Genomic DNA, 19,741 nt, shown 5'->3' with positions numbered 1-19,741 from the left:
CTCAATAAACTCCTTTTGTATCTTTTGTATATCACCATCAGCCGGGTTAACTCAGGATTCTGCAGTTATTACGGAGAAGAAGAAAGAGCCAAAAATGCAGGGAGAAAATGCACTGCGTTCTATAACCGCAGATTTTCCAAGGACTTGTTTTATTGATTACAACGGGCAAAGATCCAGCTTTGAACCACATCAAAATAACTACTCTTTTTTTTTCTTTTCTTTGAGTCAATCGTCTTTCGGTGTCTGACATTCGTGTTGTTTATCGATCATGATATTTACACAGCCTCTGGTAGCACTGAGAGATTCAAAGAGAAAGTGCGAGAAAGCGAGTTGAAAAGTCGAAAATGAGATGTCACGCTCGAGCTAGCTTGCTCAACATGAGTAAATTAAAACAGAAATCGCTCTTAGGGTTTCCAAATGTTATTAGCCTGTGTGGCAAAAAATTCATTTTGATCAGAATGCCAAAAGATTATTTGTATCTCATTTCATTCGGTTAATCCCACTATTTCATCCCACTTTTACGAGCTACAAATGTCATAATAAGATTGTGAATGATGTACATGTATTGTGTCATTATTGTGAGTGGGCATATTATGGTATAGTATTCTTATCAGAACACAAGAGAGTCAGTTTAAAACTCTGATTTTTAAAAGTCTGGTGATCCAAAGATGCAGCACTCCATGGGCTAGCACAGGGGTCCTCAATCTCATCCAGAAAAGGCCGGTGTGGGTGCAGGTGTGGGTGCTTTTGTTTCATCCAGGCACTACTAATTAATGTCCTTAGCAAAGACTGGAGTGGTTGATTAGTAGAATCAGGTGTGAAACTGCTCGGTTGGAACGTAAGCCTGCACCCACGCCGGATCTTTCCGGATAAGACTGAGGGCCCCTGAACTGGCGTGGCCACTGAGTATTCACAAACGGATTGTCACACAGCACTTAAGAAAAAGGACAGGAAGAAACAAATGAGCCATTTTGGGGTGAACAAATTATTCCACAGACTCTTAAGGGCAATCAGGCTGCACACTCTAGGACCAAACACCAGTTATACTATTCGTTTTTTTTTCAGTAGCTTTTAAAATCAAGTCACGGTGGGCCGAACGTCTCTTTATCCATTCTTCGGATCTGGACGGCTTCAGGCGTGGGAGGAAGAAGGCCGAACACGTTTTGGAATATCCTCAGACCGGACTGAGCAGCCTTCCCACGGTCCGGTTGCATGAGGCACCGTGCGTGAGCTCACAGCTTGGCTCTATTTGTTGTCACGACAACAGGCCTGTTAAAAGGGCAGCCAGATCTGTGACACCGTAGACAGTCATCTCCGAAATTTGGACTGTAAAATCAGTTGCCTTTTTTTTGCTGCAGTTAAAATGTGTCAGTCGATTGATTGATCAATTAATCTACACTTGAATAATGTCACATTACTTTATTGTTGTGCTGTTACTTGTTTGCTCTACTGCCTTGGCGGACAGGGAGAGGAGAAGCATGTGGTCTTTAGTGTCGAAAACTGCATAAAGGTAGAGTAGGATTTGGACAGGAGAGAGGGAAGATACTATAAATGACTGAAGTGCTCTGCTGATGGAGAGAAGGCTAGACTCTGTGGAGTGACCAGCACTGAACCAGACTGGAAAGAACTGATGATGTTTAATGGTAGGAAGGGAGTTGGTACAGATACAGCACGCTCCAGGGTTTTGGAGAGAAAGGGTAGCACGGAGACTGGCTGAATGTTCTGCACAACAGAAGGGTCCAGTGTCAGTCAATTTCAGCAGCAGGGAGGTTGACTACAGTGAAACAGCGAAAGGAAACTACATGCTGTTAACAGGAAGAAAAGATTCCAGTGGGCCAAGGACCATCAACACTGGACCAAGAAATATTGGGAAAAGGCAGATGCACATCCTTTTAGACCAGCAGATTGCAGTTGCCATTACACTGTAGTTAAAGAAACTGGTTTCTTTCTAGTTGCATTGAGTTCTTCCTGTAGTAGTGGTGCAGTTTTATAATTGTATCTTTAGCTAGACACCACAAGAGATTTGTCTTCTGTCACTGATGTTACCCTTCTTCTTCCTGGTCTTCTCCTGCTAACATTACTGCCTATCAGCTGGAACCTTCTGAGTGTGTACTGAACACTGCACCTGGAAATCTTAAGCTTCTTTGCAATTTATTGCTGGGAATAACATACTTGCCACAGTATGTTTACTTGGCTCCACACATCTATGCCTAACTCCTTTGTTTGCCATATTTCTTGCATCTTTAGTGCCTGGTTTACTCACACTACAGGCCAATGGTGTTAGGCTACCTGCAGTTTAAAAAAGCGTAAGATAGATAAGATTTGCATCATTTTAACAAGCCCTCCACCTACCACCGCAAAATGATTGGATAGAATTCTAATTATGGAAAAGTGGAATGAGGAAAGTTATCTATTTCGAGGAGATGTGGTGCCTAAGATTTTTTTAAAGTAAAAATTATCTTTTTGTTTTCCTGTAGGTTTTAAAGTTTATACTTTGTATTTGTATTTAATAAATGCGCATATATTAACTGAATTCCTCTCTTTTTTAAACCGCAGGTGGCTGAATACTTTCAGCCTGTGTTATATATATATGTGTGTGTGTGTGTAATTTATTCAGGTTTATATATATATACAGATGGATGACAAATTAAAGGTAAAAACCTGAATAAATAAGTGGAGAAACATAATGAGAATGTCTATACAGGACATGATCAGACTGTGTCAGCAAGAAAAGCCTGTCGACAACTACGTAGAGAGAATATTATAGTTGGGTTGCAGTGCATAAACCCCTCATTTGTTATTGGCGTTTGTCAACATGACGACCAGAATTGTGCCATGAAAGACAAGTAAGTCATTATAAGGCTGAGAAATAAGAAAAAAAGCAGTCAAAGACATAGGCCTAACCTTTGGGTAACCAAAACCAACTATTTGGAACATCATTAAGTAGAAAGAGAGCCCTGCTGACCTCAGAAATCACAAAGAGCCTGATAAGCCAATATGAATTCTTTGATTGCAAATTTAAAATTGTGAAGTACAGAACCAAATCAATAAAAAATATGTCTTAGTCCCATACATTATGGCACTCACTGTATATATATACATGTATGTATGTATGTATGTATGTATGTATGTTAGCCAATGATAATGTGCTATGTTAAGTGGAAAAATAGTGGTGGCCAATCAAATTCAGTGCCATCCCGACAACCCCATTGGACATGCCCTTGGTCAGTTGGTCATATATCGACACCTGAAAGGGAAGGAAACTTAAAAAGAGAAGGGTACGTCCCATTACTCTTCACTCCTCACCTCCTTTCCCCCACTCCCCCACTACCACTCGTCTCCTACCCGGAAGTATGAGGAGGAAAGGAAGGGAGGAGACGAATTTGAAGCCACTTCGCTACTACAGTTCTGTGCACTTCGCTCGTCTCCTACAATACTGGGACACTGGAGGGAGGGAGGACACAAAGATAGGTTTTCTGGGGCACAGAGGACACACGGGATGGAGGGGAGGTGGTAGTGGAGGAAAGGAGTATACATTTTTTGAGTATCGAGATGCACCCAAAATAGGGGAGAAATAAGGTCAAAACTGTGCAAAGGGCCATGATGACCCTCTTCACCGTGCATGCTGGGAAGTGTAGGCAGAGGCGAGGCAAAACACGCAATGATCAGTGTCCTTTTCAACGAGATGGCATCACCTGTAAAAAAAAAAAAAAAAAAACATTTCTTAACCAGTCCAGGGAAGCCATCTGATGTCATATCAAAGCTGATATAAAAGCGATGCCCTGTTTCGGGGGTGCTGAAGTGAAGTGCGTTCTCTCTTGGTTAGCGCCATTTCCCTGGAGAGGGGTAATACAGAGCTCTGACGTCCGAGCCCGAGGAAGCCCGTGTGCGAAAGGGGGAGCTCTGCGCTCCCGCCGAGGGTTTGACGCACTTCGCTCGGATCCCCAATAAAATGCTGAATATGAATGGAACAGCAGTATAGCAGCTGTTTTAGGGGGTGGGCGGTTTGCAAGTGAGTGATTAAATGATGGATTCTTTTGATTTCACTTGAACCCACTGTTGCCTGTAGTGTCATTTTGTGCCATTGTGAAAGACAATTTAGAGATTGTTGCTGTTTTTTCCCCCCACAGATCTATTTTCTGTAACTACAGATGCATGCTGTTTGTAATCTCAGCTCAAAACCACTGGAATTGAGCTCTTGCTCTGTTTGAGTGTAGACTCAAGTAACTTCAGAGCTCTGTGACACTGCTGCCCCCTGGTGGCTTTATTCAACAGTGCATGTCATTTGAAGAAGAAATTCTACCACATCTATGATGCAGTACGTGTAATCACCAAAAAAATAACTAATTTACTAATTCAATTTAATGAGTTAAAGTTAAATTAAACCATAGAATTCTAATGTGTATCATGAATAAGTTCATGACGTAAATGCTACAGCTCTCTCAGTGTACCCCATCAATTTATAGAAAAAAAATACGCATGCAGTAAAAACGCTCTTAGGAATGTTAAATACTCTACACACTGACTGAAGAAATTTGAACGCGGCTGATTTGCTCGGCATCGTTGCCTCAGGCTCTCCGCCTTCTGGCTGGAAAAGCTTCAGTTCAGGCAGAGTTTCCTTCCGTCCAGTTCAGTTTTGAACCCTAAACATGTAGCTGGGTTTCAGGGGCTGTTAGCCGTGTGCATTACGCTATGCTTTATTTAGCATTCATTGCACGGTGCCATGTTGGGGAACGTGTTACTGAAAAAAGTACCGTGGCTGGGTGAGTTAAATGCATCCGTTTGTGCTCTTTATCATTCTTTGCATTGTGTAACCGTGACACCCCAGATTAAAACTGAGCACAGATAGACTTGTCTGTGTTTACTCATAACCTTAAGTTTCTATGAATCCAAGCCTAGCATTATTAGCCTGATCATCCTAAATCTTATGGTAAAGTAATCCTGGCCAGGTTTATACTGATTACTGACAGGAAATACGTTTTCTTTTGAGGATGAGCTTTGCTAATTCTCCCAATGGTCAGTTTCTTCTTATGTGTTGGTGGGGTTCCAGGTTGATGCGGAGAATCCGGGCAACTCAGCCATTAGCCTTTAACATAACATAGCCAAAAAATTTGTATAGCCCATTAGACTGGAGGACACCAATGTGTTGTGGGCCTTCCAAATTCGCCAGAGTAGTGAACATCTTGACTGTGCTTGGCATTGTTTCACCAGCAGAGGGCACTAGAGTGAAACAAACAGGCCAAAACCATCAGTGCTATGTAATTTAAATGATGATGGGAATGGGGGTGAGTCTTACAAAAGGGAAAGATTTACTTCTCTTAGCAAGAACATGAGTCACAGCACAGACACACGACAGAGCAAACCACTTTGCTCACCATCAATTACCATATCATTAACTCCACTTGAGGTATATACTTAATATTTAACAGATCTCAAGCAAGTTAAAACTAGTTTTAATCTAACCTGCTTTCAGTTGTCAGTCATTTAAAACTGTACATCAATGCCCAGGTCGTTTTGGCAAGGTTTTTAATTTATATTTGTAAAAGGGTGTAAGTGCCTGTCTGCTGCCTCTTGAATAGGTTTCTTTTGTACATGATATTTCAATCTCAATGAGATGACCTGTATAACGAAAGGATAAATAAATGATAAAGAACTGTGCATGCTATGTACTGAAAGGCCAGAATGGAGCACTTGCAGCGAGTGAACGCGTGCCTCATCTCACCTGATCCTGTCGTGATCTTTGCTATCAGGCAGTTCAGCAGGGGTACAATGGCACTAATAATTACAGTCTGTCTCTCCGTCTCTCTCATCCTTTCAGTTCAATTCAATGATTCGTCTGAATGATGCCTCTCGATGTTGCCCTTACCCAGCATCTCTGCCCTATCAGTGGTTAATAAGAGAGGATGTTCTTATTTCTCTGATGATGCTCTGTGAATTGCTTTAATGGAATACCATGTGGAAATGCACTGCCTTCACCTCCCCCCCCTCCTCCCTTCTCTCACTGCCCTCGTCTCCCTTTCCCTCTCACTCCCTCATCTCTTGCTATCACTCTTTCTCTGTCCCTACTCTCACCTTCCCTTCTCTTCCTTCCCTCACTCTTTCCCTCTTGTCCCTCAGCTGCTTCAGACCCATCAGGGTAGTCTTTGACCCAGTGACCCCGCCCAGGCTCAGAGAAGGCTTTGGTTTTTTGCGAGGTACAGCGATAGCTCTCCTTTTCTTTTTTTCTGTATCTACCCCCCCTTATCTGCTGTAGGAGCTTGAATTAAAAAGAACAGGAGCCAAAAGCACAGTTGCTTTTTGTGCTTTTTTCAAAGGGGTTTTGAGGACACACCTGAAGACACACCTGCGTCTAGCTGAGGCTCATTCATAGCTGAGGGTAGCTCATAACTGACTCACAGCTGAAACTAACTTAGTGTGTTGATCCTCACAGACAAGTACAGTGACAGCAGACACTTGTTATTGTAGTTAAACCCTTAAAGCTCGGTGGCCATGAAATTAGACGCCAGTGTCTAACAATAATATTGTCTCAACGATCATTGATTCAAGGTGCAATGTTATGACTCATGTACCAGTGTATTCTTGCACTTTGCTGCAAAAAACTTTGTTTCAATCAGTAAAACCACTAGAGATAACAATACAAATAAGAAAGCAGCCCCCCCCCCCTCCCAAAGGAGGGCTGAGATTGACACCCCAGGTTGAAGATTATGCTATTATATTATCTAAGAAATGTCCCCAACAAGACAAGCAGCGGCTAATCCTTCTCTCCTGGGATTTACCAAAACAATTGAATCCAATCCTTGTGCATAGGCTAGGCAAAGTTGATGCATTATTTTCCATTGAGCTGGATTCCTTTTCAGGACCTCGTTCATTGCTGTATACTTGCAAAAGACACCATAGCCAACAAGCAAAAGAGGAAGACTTTGAAGTAAGCATTTACGGAATTGGAGAGTGACGGGAGCGACAGTGATGGCGAACTTCCCTCTGGACTGGAGAGCTTAGACTCCATAGAAACAGCAGCATACGATGACCGCTTGGATCCTCTTCTGGACTTGTGAGCCTACACTGTTTGTATTCCCTGTTTACGTATGCTACAACTTATTGTGTTACCATGTTATACATTTTCACTGTATTAGTATTCCAGCTTTTAGGCTCACAGAGTTGTCTATATTATTATTGCGATTATGCTCAGTATGTTTATTCGGCTTCTGTATGCGCCAGTCGTAAATATGTGCTTTATGTAGCTCATGTTTTAATATGTTTGGACAAATGCAGGCCTGTGTAGTTGATCCACTACCATCCAATTCTGCAAGCAATGATTCGGTGTACTGCTGCAAATGCCAGGTTTGGGAAATGCCCTGTTCTGGATCTGAGGCCAGTAGCAGGGCAAAATACACGATTTTTGCTTATCCATTTATCAGTGCTAGATTAGTGCTTGTTATAAAGGAGAATGGAAAGGAAACTATGTCAGTGGGAGGAAACGGGCAGGTCCGGGTTGAAGGACAAACGGTGAGATAAAGCACAGCCCAATCAACTGGATTATTGTAGAGAGCACGGCCCGCTCAACGTGTGTGTGTGCGCGTGCGTGCGCGCGTGCGTGCGCGCGTGTGCCTGTCCCTGCATGCGATGGCAAAAGACGTGTTGCAGTTGGGGAGACAGGTGCTGCCTCACTTCACACCTCCCTCTGAAATTCCTTTGTGAGCTTTGATAACTATAGTTGGGTTGGCTAATAAGTGACTGGCTAACAACAACAACAACAACAACAACAACAACAATAATAATAATAACATACACTTACAGATGGTTCTCTCTTCCTCCCCTTCCCCTGACAGTTGAGCACAAGTTTGTTGAGTTAGACTCTTGTAGGATCAGGGGATTGGTTATTAAGGCACATACGTGCTGTCTGTACTGTATATAGTTTGGGAGATGAAGGGGTTTATTTAAGACGGGCAGATTCATACAAAAACCCCTGGATTTTTATTGAGTTTTAAGTGGGTTTTAAGGGTTTAAAGGAATGCCACCTCAGACATTCCGGGAGTTAAAAGCCAGGGTTTTTAAATGTAATGTTTTTGAGAAGAGATTCTGCTGCAGACATAGGAGTGTGACTGAAACTGCTCCTCTGTACCTTATTGCCCCCCCTCACCCACCCCCCCCCCCTCACCCCAGGGTGATTTTCATTCCAGTCTGTTTGACCGCAGGACAAAATGGGTTGTCTTTCTTGTAACTTATGGCCGAGAAGCTAAAATGAAGGCCACTTCTAACAACACATATTTAAAAAAAGACTAAGAGAAATGGTCTTTTCTTCACCGGCTGCATCTTCCGAGCTCAAGGACGGCGGCTCATTTAACGACGCGCGACGTCAATTTGAATGTGTCAGTCTGCTCTGCGTCTGACGCTTGTCTGAGCAGCGTCCTTTTTTTCCAGGGCACAGAATGGCCGCCGAGGCCTTGGCTGTGCAGATTAATGGTGCGATGCAGGAAGCAGAGGCCTGCGAATACAAAGCCCAGAAACCTGAGGATTTAAGCACAGCGTTCAGCACGTGTGCAACATACGCTGCCGCTTCAATGTGTTATCGCTCATTGCGTGTACTATAGACTGGTAAATGACGCAAATACATTGTGAAACACGCTAAAATCCATGACATTTTTGAATAACCGAAAGCTGTAATTGTAATAGTGTACTGTAATAATAACAGTGCGCTTATGTTGTGTGCTATCGGCCTATTTTGTGTGTTTTTTTTATTTTAAAAATGTAGCCGCTGTTGAGTGGGCGTTTCACGAGGGCTCTTGTGTTTCCCGCGACGGATGACTCTGTGGTTTTTTTGCGCGTCGTTTCTTCTCGCGAGCAGGAATCCCGCCGCCGTGTTCCGTTCCGCCGAGCCCGCTCAGTCTCCGGGGGCGATCGCCTTTTTAAACGGATCGGCGAGGGCGATGGGCTCGGCTTCGAGTCGCGCCGCGGCGGCGGATCAGACGCGTCTCAATGCGCCGGTGTGTCACGGCCTTCCCGGCAAGCGAGGGAGTGGGGGGGAAGCGAGCCGCCGCCGCACCATCCCAGAGTGCACTGAGACGGTCGCTCGCCAGAAACGCGTAATTGACGGAAAGTGAATTCGGCATTGGGCCACGAATGCTGACCGCTGTGGATAACTCTGGTTCTCTAAAGGGGTTATTCGCGTTGTCAAATCCAATTCGTGTGAATGAATGTCCCAGATTCACATGTGTCCTCCATGAGAGTGGTGAAACAGCACTCATCTAAAGTCCTTACGTGGCAATGCTGAGAAAATTGTGTTTCTCAAGGACGGATGCGTATGTGTGGTTTTGTTCACACCAATTACCTCTGGCTCATTGAGCTGTTTAGTTGTGTACATCAATGGTGCTTCATTCAAAGATTAGTAAACTGTTTCATATAAGGACACAAGAACAGCCTTCAGCTGTCATTCATCAGTAAATGTATCAATAAATGTACCTAAAACTTCAGGCAATGTATTGGGTTCATTAAATAAATAAGAATGGAAGTTGATATGAAACCCAGAAACTGATATGCCTGCCCTTGCTCTATACCCTGCTCCGGTTGTTTGCGGTGATGGGAGGCTTCATGGAGCACACAAGGGAGACAGTCATGTACTATCAATGCCTTCCTGATCTGAACCAATTTCAGTGTTTTGCAGTGGAGGGAAACATTTTTTATTTGGTTGATATCAATCAGTGGTGATTGATGGTGGATGGTAACTCTGGAAGCCTCGCCTTCAGATTCAAGTTTTCGTCACTTCCTCAGATGTTTTCATATGGTTGCCATGCAAATGCCACCCTACTCCAGCTCTCATTTATTTCCTCCAAAACTTAACGGTTCACTTCACATCCGGGGTCAAGTCCTCCTGTCAGAGACAAGTACTGTACGTCACCGCTGATGGAACACTGGTGCTTGTGTCCCAGACTGCCGAGAGTCAGGAAGTGATGCGAGTGAGTCAGAGTTCTATATTCTTCTTCTGTGGTGACATCCAAAGAATGTCTCACCTCCAGACTCATGGGCGCTGGAGAAGAAGATTTAACATGGGGTTCACATGGGGAAAATACGCATCAAGTTTTCTCATGGTCAGACATTACATTCAAAAGTAATGTAATAAGCCATGGGCACATCGAGTTTCATTGGCTAATTGGTTATTAATCTATATTTTAACGTTAAATTCTGGTATGGTGGACTTCATGGGTCCTTGAGGCAAATTTGTTTGATGTTAGCCAGGCAATCTGAGGGAAAAAATTTTGACAATAGGCCGAACAGTTCAAAAGTTAAGTACAAAAAAGATTAAAAGAAAAAGTCACTTTCTTGCTATAGTGCCACCATTTGGGCAATCTGGGTAAGTTTTTTTTTTTCCTGAGTCGCAGGTAGGAATGGAAACCATACTGCCAAATTCAGTCACTCTGTTATGTACTTTTTTGCTGTGCACTTTTAAGGCAGAAAAAAAATTGGAACAAAAACAATGCTGTTCCACCACTTCAGCACTTCACTAAAACTACCACTTAACATTTTGATTTAATTACAAAGATGGGGCGTGTGCGTAGTGATTTCTCATTAGGGGACAGCATATCGAATAAGAGACATCCTTTCTGCCCAGGTAATTAAATACATCTCTGGACTCTGAGCTGAGCTCACTTCCTGTGCATAATCCAGAAACCACAGGGGGTTTGTTGACTCTCCTACGTCTGTCAGACTTGCTCTGAGAAACACGCAGTGTTATTTTGTCAATGGCATTTGCACTAGGCAGCTCATTCTGGAATAATTTCACTTGCATGTACTTTTATTAACCTCATCTGCACCCGGCCTAGTATCCCATGTCCTATATACTGTATGTGTTTGAGTGTTTGTTTGTGTGTGAGAGTGTGTGTGTGTGTGAGGGAGAGCTTGTGTGTATTTGAGATTGCGTGTGTGAGTGCGTGCTTGTATTAGAGAGTATGTGTGTGTGAGAGTGTATGGGTGTGAGTCAGTTTGTGTTTGTGTGTGAGTGTGTTTGTGTTTGTGTGAGAGAGTTTGTGCATATGTGAGACTGTGTGAGTGTGTGTTTGTGTGTGCCTGTGTGAGAGTGTATGTTTGTCTGAGAGAGTTTGTATGTGAGTCAGTTTGTGTTTGTGTGTGAGTGTGTTTGTGTTTGTGTGAGAGAGTTTGTGCGTATGTGAGACTGTGTGAGTGTGTGTTTGTGTGTGAGTGTGTGAGAGTGTATGTTTGTCTGAGAGAGTTTGTATGTGAGTCAGTTTGTGTTTGTGTGTGAGTGTGTGTTTGTGAGAGAGTCTGTGTGTGTGCTAAATTGTGTTTGTGTGTAAGTTTGTGTCTGTATTTATATGTGGCACCTCAGCTGTGATCCCTGTGTAATTCATGCCCGTGTAATGCTGTTATTTTAGGCACGTGCTTTCGCTCAGAGAACATGACTTCCAGTCAGGCGTGGGTCATCAGGCACTGTCTGCTGTAGTGTTTATAGCACACGTAAATAAGGAACCCCTTTTTCTCTCCACAATCATGTCTTCTAATCTGTCGGGAGCAGTATTTCTGTCACAGGCTAGAGTGAAGGACCTGGACGCTCTGCGATGATGTGGTGCGGGAGGACGTCTCATTGAGCTTCAGCCTTAGCCTTAGCTTCACCGTAATTCTTTCCCGATTTATCAGCAATCTTAGCGATTAGACACCAAGTCATGTCTGTCCACCCTGTTTTCCGGTTTTGTCCCATGAACTGTGAGTTGGCTTCTATGGAAATGCTGACACAAGCCGATGAATTTCCACATGTTTATTTTTGGCATTCGCTTCCCAGATAAATATTCTGATCCATTTTGTAAAGCACCTTATACAAACATAATAGTCACAAAATAAGTTAATCAAATAAAGAAAGTAATGAGCAACACTTTATTCATTTAAAAACAATCAAGAGGCAATTTAGAGATAATACAGTCTGAACACGGCAATTTTAAAGACAATGGATAAAAATAAAAACAACAAAATGGTAAAATGTAATATTATTATATTATGTTACTAATATAAATAATTTTACAAAAGCAGATCTGAAAACTGAGTGCTCAGCTTGCATTAAAAATGTTCTGTTGTTGGAACTCCCCTAATATCAGATGATGGGGTCTTCCGTAATGTAGTGAAATAAAAACTAAAAGCTGTGATTGGCATGTCTTCCTGAGGCCTGACAATTCATTTTTATTCTTCTGTAGGGGACATGAGTCTCTGGTCTTAATCTCAAGAACCATACATATACTCTACTATGCTGAAACCTACAGGCATTCAATAAAAAAAATGTAACAAATATTATTTTTGAAAATAATTGCCGCATTGTTTCACTGCAACGTGTTTTTGTCATCCAAGACGCTCGTGTTTAATCAAAAATTTTAAATGCTTATTATTTTCTGCCATGACTCAGGAGGAAGTGGAGGACTAGGCAGGCTGGAACTGGATGACCTCGCATCAGCTCGAAATGAAAGAAAGAAATGACCTCGCCACGGGTACGTTTATAAGATGGTAAAATGCTGCTTTGGTTCTCTTTCTCATGTGAGATCGAAAGCACAAATCATAAAATCACTCCAAGAGACATTACCTCTGATTTAATGTTTATTGGCAGTGGTAAACTTTTCAATGAGCCTTTGGTCCAGTAATTATGACTTCTGTGTCTTATCTTCATTTAACTTTGTAAAATGTTGTGACATCTATAACTTTACGTCTGTCACACTACTGCTTAAGAGCTGATCGTGCTTTCATCCTCAGGAAACGCAGGAATACAGAGTTGTGTGTCATCCAAATAGCTATGAAAATGTAAACCATTTCCTAATGTCTTACCAAGAGAGCAGCAGTGGACATTTCTGTCTAGACGATAAGGTCCACACCATTGCTGTACTCTTCCTGAGAGACCTGCCCAATGTTCTAGTGGATGTGTTTGAATTTAATGGTCAGCTGTACTGAACCCTTAACAAAGATCTACAAGGACAACAAGAACTGAGACATATGGGGCATCAGCACTGAGACACAGGTCATTTACAACAAAATCAGTTTGAGCACTGTGATCAGCATTAAATTTAGTAATGAAAAATTTATTTGAGTTTAGTCTGTAATTAGAAAGAACAGTTCAATTTAGAGTGTTTTTTGTAAGTAGAAGTTTTACAATGCCAGTTTTTATAAAGGACAGGAAACAGATATTGAAATCAGCCTGCTAAGAAAAAGCCGTTTATTATTTATAATGAGCCATCCAACATGCACTTTAAAAGCATTTAAATAACTAGAGACAGAATCATGAGAACGGGTAGGTGATTAGATCATTTTCATTACAATTGTACTCACCATATGTACATCAGTCAGAGCAAAAGAATCCATGACAGTATCACATTGTACATTTGCACAGTCTGATACTGTGTTTGCATCTGTTTGCCGTATTCTATCTGATAACGGTTATTCTTTCTCGAAAAGACATTGCAAACCCCTCAGATTTTTATTTAGACAAAGGTTCTCTTCCCAGACCAGCTGCCACATCTGGATTTAATAAGTCATCAGCCATTGGAAAAAGAATCCTTGTTTTCAGTAAAAACGAAACCGCCCGGCCTCCTTTATTACCCTATTGTAACCAGGGAGCTGTTTAAAGCTGTCACAATGAATCTGCGGTTTTGTTTTTCTCCTCTTGCCTTTCTACGGTTTCTTTTAAACTTGGCTTATCTCGCCAGTCGAGCATGGAGCCTTTTGTTTTGGGGAACACTGTTATATTTGACTGAAGCTATATATGATATCTGGTGTACTTTTAAGATGTAAAGCCGTAAACTAAGCCTTCATAGAAAAGAAGAAAAACTGCTAGTGGTGAAGCCTATATCAGATCGAAAAACTTCAGCAACTTTAGAATTTGAATTCCGCTTCTAGACAGTGTGTTTCATACCCTCCCTCCCACCGCGTTAACAAAAAATTACCTAGGAGAATACACAAAATGATCAGACATGGCTAAACCAATAATTGAAGTGACAGAGATGGTTACACTTCTAGTAATAGCTAGGCCCAGAGTACAAACATTGAGTTGGTGGCTTTAAAAGCTTCTTGATGGCTCATTCATGCCTTTCCATAGTATGAGGTCCTCTTCTGTGCGTATGTGTGTAGTATGAGGTCCTCTTCTGTGCGTATGTGTGTGTGTATGTGTGTGTATGTGTGTAGTATGAGGTCCTCTTCTGTGTTTATGTGTGTAGTATGAGGTCTTCTTCTGTGTGTGTGTGTGTGTGTGTAGTATGAGGTCCTCTTCTGTGTGTATGTGTGTAGTATGAGGTCCTCTTCTGTGTGTATGTGTGTAGTATGAGGTCTTCTTCTGTGTGTGTGTGTAGTATGAGGTCCTCTTCTGTGTGTATGTGTGAAGTATGAGGTATGCCTCTCCTCTCCTATTTGACTGTTTCTCTGGTCTGAACTCCAGGGTTGTGCCTTCGCTGAGGGTATCACGGTTGTACTCTCGAGGCTCGTACACGGCACTTAACCTGAATTGCTTCAATAAATATCCAGCTGTATATTCAATTATCTTTGCAATTTCAGAATCATTCATCCCTACACGGGCTGGGAAATCAATCAATTTGGCACGTCAGTATGATGTCCTGTAAAATGTTTTAAAGATAAGAACCTTGATGGCGCACAGCCATTTCCCGATATTCCATTCTTCAAGCTCCCATAGTCAATTGCAGTCTTTGTCTGGGAATTCTATTATCATGCCAAATTTGAAGACTGGCTTTGCAGCAAAATTTTTAAAAGGCACACTTTATAGCTTACCTGCTACCACAACGTACTCACGATAAAAGTAAGCAACAACGTAGCTGAATTTTTCCTTTAAACCAGCTGCAATTGCTTTGGGTCATGTCTAGCTGTGATACCACATTCTGCACAATAAGGGCAGGGTTTCCCCCAGTGCTTTCTGGGAGTGGTGTTGCACCTCCCCCAGGTTACCCAGCACCTCCCCTGACATTAAGAGAAAAACGCATAGAGGCACTTGCTGCATTCTGTTATAAAAGATCTAAAAAAGAAGATAAAAAAAACAGGTTTACGATTAAATTTACAATTCAACAACAATCGGTCATCTTTCACTTAATTTTAAAACACTTAATTTTGTTACCAGTCGCTAGCCTAATCACAGCATTAGAAGCCTGTATCTAACATAGCAGCGCAAGTGGTCCCTGGTACGTACTATCACACGTGTGATTTGAATGTCAACGAATGAACGCTTTGAAGATGACCCAATAATACCCACCTATACTTCCGGATACTTTCGAATAGGCAGAGACCATTTTGACCTAAAACAGAACTGAATTTTAATATTAACTAGGTAACATGAGTAACGGCGTACATTAATGACTAAAAGGCAATCTGTTCATGTGACCTTTTCTCATATGCTGATGACTCAGCATTCCTCGTATCCCGTAAAGATTGAACAGCTGTTGAAACGGCGTGGAATTACAAAATGTAGGAGGATGGCTCTCTGATAATTAACTATCTCTGCAATCTCGGAAAAACATAAATCATATTATTTGGTTCCGAAACGCTTGGGAAAACACCAGAATTCAATGTCAAGGGTGAGGACTCCCAGATTATTGCTAAAACATCTGTTAATTATCTGGGATGTGTCTGAGAACAATCAGCTTTCTGGGCAAAGTATGGCTTTGAAAGCCATTACTAAAATAAATCATAAGATTAAATTTCTTGCTCGAAAAGCTTTGTTTTTGGATCAAGCAGCACCACAAATGTTAGCAGGGCTTTGATGCAAAGCCACTTTGATTATGCTGCTTGTCTATGTGGTATTATGCTCCACCTCAGCACCTCAAACATAAATTACAAACGACACAAAACAAACAGAGTTATTTTGAAGGTCCATCCTCGTACCCATCTTGTTGATTCTTAAATGGCTTACCGGAGACAAGAGGGTCGTGCGGATTACTATGAGGCTTTCATACAAAATTATAAACAACTCTGTATCAAGTTATGTTGTAAATTATTTTACTTGAATCAAAGACATCCATAATTACGCAACCAGAGGCAATCTTGCTTATTTTGTCCCCTGTACATTCAAGGGCCAAATGGGGAAGACCTTTTTGTACAAGGTAGGTCTAGTGGAATAAGACTCCCATCTGAATGGAAATCATGTGCGTCAGAGAACAATTTTAAATTATCTTTAAAAAGATGGTTGTTAAACACTGTGTAACTGTCATTTTATAATAATATAATCAGCTAGTCTGCCAGTATGCTGTCTGTCCTGTGGCAAATCTATTGTCCTGTCATATCCATCTGTATTGCTCGATGTTTTTGGCATGTCTATGTTTCAATGGTAGAGGACCACAATGAAAATGAGCCTGTCAAGCTTTCTTGTGTTTCTATCTTTGACAATTTTTAAAGGATTACTGTCTGCTATGCAGTCTTGTACAATCTTGATTTTAAGTTGTCAAATTCATTTGTTCATTCATTCATTGAATTCATTCATTAAGTCATTCAAATTGTTTTATTACAGACAGAATCTGGGCTTTCAGTACAGTTAAGAGTGAGGTACTCAGAATTGGCCCTTTAAATGTAGGTGAAATGTGAGGTAATTAACCAGCATGCACCTCACAAGGGCGCTTCCTTTTTCCAGCATGTACTTCGCCTCCCTCAAGACCCTAAAACAGAAACCCACCTGTAGAATCTGTGACATCCCTCGAGCTCTCAGATTGCCTTGGAGCTCTCAGATTGCCTTGGAGACCAAGCCTGCTCCTCAGTGCATCATAGCTGCCCAGACACATCACAATCAGTCCAGACTGGGGAGGGAAAATGCAGAGAAACACCCTCCACCTCATATTTCCCCCACCCCAGCCAGCACACAGCCGTATCCATGGAGACTATACAGCTTACATTTAGCACAATTTTAACGTTTCAAGGTACATGACTTATTCTGTTCTTACTAATGATTCTTCGTCGGTAGAGCTGATTATTTACATGATCATATAGCTTTAAGATCTCATCGCCTCAGAGATGCAAACAGCTATGCCTCATCCAGAATTTGAACTTGCATCCTTCTGCTCGCCAGTTTGGTTCCCTGGCCACTATTTCAGTGTTAATGTTTTCATTGTGCTTCATAGTCCATTAAATTAGACTAGACTTACTCTGGGCTTATAATGACTTGGATGCCATTAGGCTTAAAATAGCTGCTCATTTGGTGTCTAAGAACACATTCATTAGTGAATGTTCATCTTTTTTTTATCTTTCACTTAAAGAAGTAGTTTCTTTCCAAATTCATTCTAACTCATTCAATCCTCTTCACTTTGAGCAACAAATTAAGCAAATTGAACACTTTGTTCCAGCACTTAAGCAACATCACACGTTAGACAGCTACTGCAAAACATTGACAGTCATGGGAATTTCACACAATTTGGAATGGCCAGTCATATTTGAAGGCCTGTTCTGTCTCCACAATGCTTTCTACCAACTTCAGACAAACAAGAACACTTGATATGTGGGGTTTAGTAACCTGCAGGCACTATGACCCTCCGGGACTAGAGCCTAGGTAGTCCTGTAGGTACTGCGGCCCTCCAGGACCAGAGCTGGGCAGCCCTGTAGGTACTGTGGCCCCCCAGGACCACGTTCATTCAAGTAGCCCAGCTTTGAACAATAAAGTCGTTTTTTTATCACTTATTCAGTGTCACTTGTCCCCGACAGATCACCAAATGAACAAAGCCAAGTACGAGCATTGCTCGTTAATATTGTACCTATCAGTGCTTCAGTGGTGCACGGTGCACACTCTCTGCAGCCAGAAGAGCAGCTGCAGTGGAGTCGTAACCCAGCGATGGTGTCAGCAGTCCTGTTCAGCAGCAGCGTGGTTTCCCTGCCCAAACTACGGCTTCAGGCAACGCAGCCTGTCACACACACTGTGCATGACTGTGCGCCGTCTCATCGAGTGCACAGGTACTCCCAGATCCCACACAATGCACTTTACACATAAGATACTTTAGTATGTGCATGTGTTTCTCCTAGATCACAATCTTCCTCGTTTCTGTTAGAAACGGCAAATTCAAGTAATTATTTGACACATCATACATTCCAAAAGACTTTTCATCATTTTTTGACACATATTCCCTGTGGTAATTTTCCCTGCCATAATTGTATCCATTGTTATGGTTTGATGAAAGGACATTTTTTATTCACCCAAGCACAGGGATTGAGGTAAAGGTAAAGGGCAGAATCACATGCAATACTCTGTGATTTATTCGCTTAAATGTCAGTGTAATTTGCTTTATGTAGGCAAAACCAAACAAGGGTTTAAAACAAGAATCTGTGTACGCAAATGCTCTATACATAACAATGATGATAAAAGATCAGTGGCTAGACCTTTTAACAGCTGCAAACATAATTTGAGTGAACTTACAGTAAATACGCGGGCATTGAAGCTATTAGGGTAAATAGGGAAGAAAATCGAGAAAAAACTCTTCTTCTGAGAGGATACATGATTTGGATACATTAATGCCAAAAGGCCTTAAAGAGGAGTTGTTTTATATGAGCTTTGCTTGCTGCTGGTTTCTTGTGTGTGATTGGCCCTATTATGTACCACGGCATCTAACCTGTTGCGCCAGGTGAACGATATTTGATTGATGACTTGCAATGCAGTGGGTTCCTTTTGGCACGATGAAGAAGGGCGTCTTGCCCGAAAACGTTTGTGGGAAAATAAGAAATATATGAAATTTTTTTATGGGTGTGCAGTACTTTATCTCATTCTGTGCATGTGTTTTGCCAGGGGAAATAAGCTTCCGAGATAAAACTGGAGATAAAATGATTGGCCCTTCCTGGATTCTGTGTGCTGTCTGAGCTGGGAAGAGTCTGCTGACGTGGGGTGATGGTGTCTTCGTTCTGTAGCCTGTTTAGCGTGGAGATCAACTGTTTACATTACATAGCATTCATTTAGCAGGCTTCCCCATCCAGAGCAAATTACAGTATGGGATATACGTGCATTCACCTGATTAGTATAAACAATAGTGCCAGACCTGGCTAGCATCATTCCCAGACCAGAGAGTAAACATGCCCTGTCTTTAAAGCACCATTGCAAGTTAACTGTGTTAATCAAGAACCAAAGTACAAATTCTGAATACATACAGACATCAATAACATATTGATTGATAGATAGTTTGCCGGGTTGATAGGTATAGATATAGACACTGTCCTGTTATCCCTGCATTGGCGCTTTTGTATCGTACCGTAATCAATGCAGAGGGAGTAGACGAAATAATTAAAAACGGTCTTGTTATTTCTGGCCATCTGTTCATGTCATCCTCCCAATCCTGACTCCTGTCAGGAGGTGGGACACGTTTTCAATGTGATACGATCAAATTCTCAGATGCACGTTCCTAGGTGCATTCCTATTACCGAGCTAGCAAGTGCTAACAAAGGGACAATATCTCAAATTCAAGTCCCATTAAAACTCGCACTTGGCATGACAAGTACACACATATGCAGCCAAAGGCATATACTGAAATGAAACATTTCTCCGCTCTTCTAGGAAGAATGGCAAATTATGCACCTCTGAGAGGCTCTTAGGACCAGGGAAGATTAGATTTCCTTTATTTGGGAAGAAATGTGGGGGTTTTTTTTGTCTGGAAATCCAGCTCTGGTTCTTTTGTAAATGAGAGTGTTTTCCTCCTCCTGCAGCCTGTCTGCTGCTGTGTGCTGGTTTCCATGTCCTGGCTCTGCTTATTAAAAATCGGGTTGGTGTTTTTCAGTGCTCATAAATCTTCTTAAG

General features: G+C 41.9%; 1 long non-coding RNA gene across 2 annotated transcripts in view; it reads left to right on the top strand.

Annotated features, from left to right (window-relative positions):
* The first annotated feature begins 4,424 nt into the window (after positions 1 to 4,424).
* LOC135243002 (uncharacterized) overlaps positions 4,425 to 19,741 on the top strand; it is a 53,544-nt gene continuing 38,227 nt past the window's right edge. For both annotated transcript variants that reach the window (XR_010326524.1, XR_010326525.1), the window contains exons 1-2: positions 4,425 to 4,763; positions 12,404 to 12,485. This is a non-coding gene — a long non-coding RNA (uncharacterized LOC135243002). The remainder of the gene's footprint in view (positions 4,764 to 12,403; positions 12,486 to 19,741) is intronic.

Source organism: Anguilla rostrata, chromosome 17 (genome assembly GCF_018555375.3).
Source record: "Anguilla rostrata isolate EN2019 chromosome 17, ASM1855537v3, whole genome shotgun sequence".
NCBI lineage: Eukaryota > Metazoa > Chordata > Actinopteri > Anguilliformes > Anguillidae > Anguilla > Anguilla rostrata.
The sequence above is the reverse complement of the archived record's forward strand: the minus strand, read 5'-3'. Positions and strand labels throughout refer to the sequence as shown.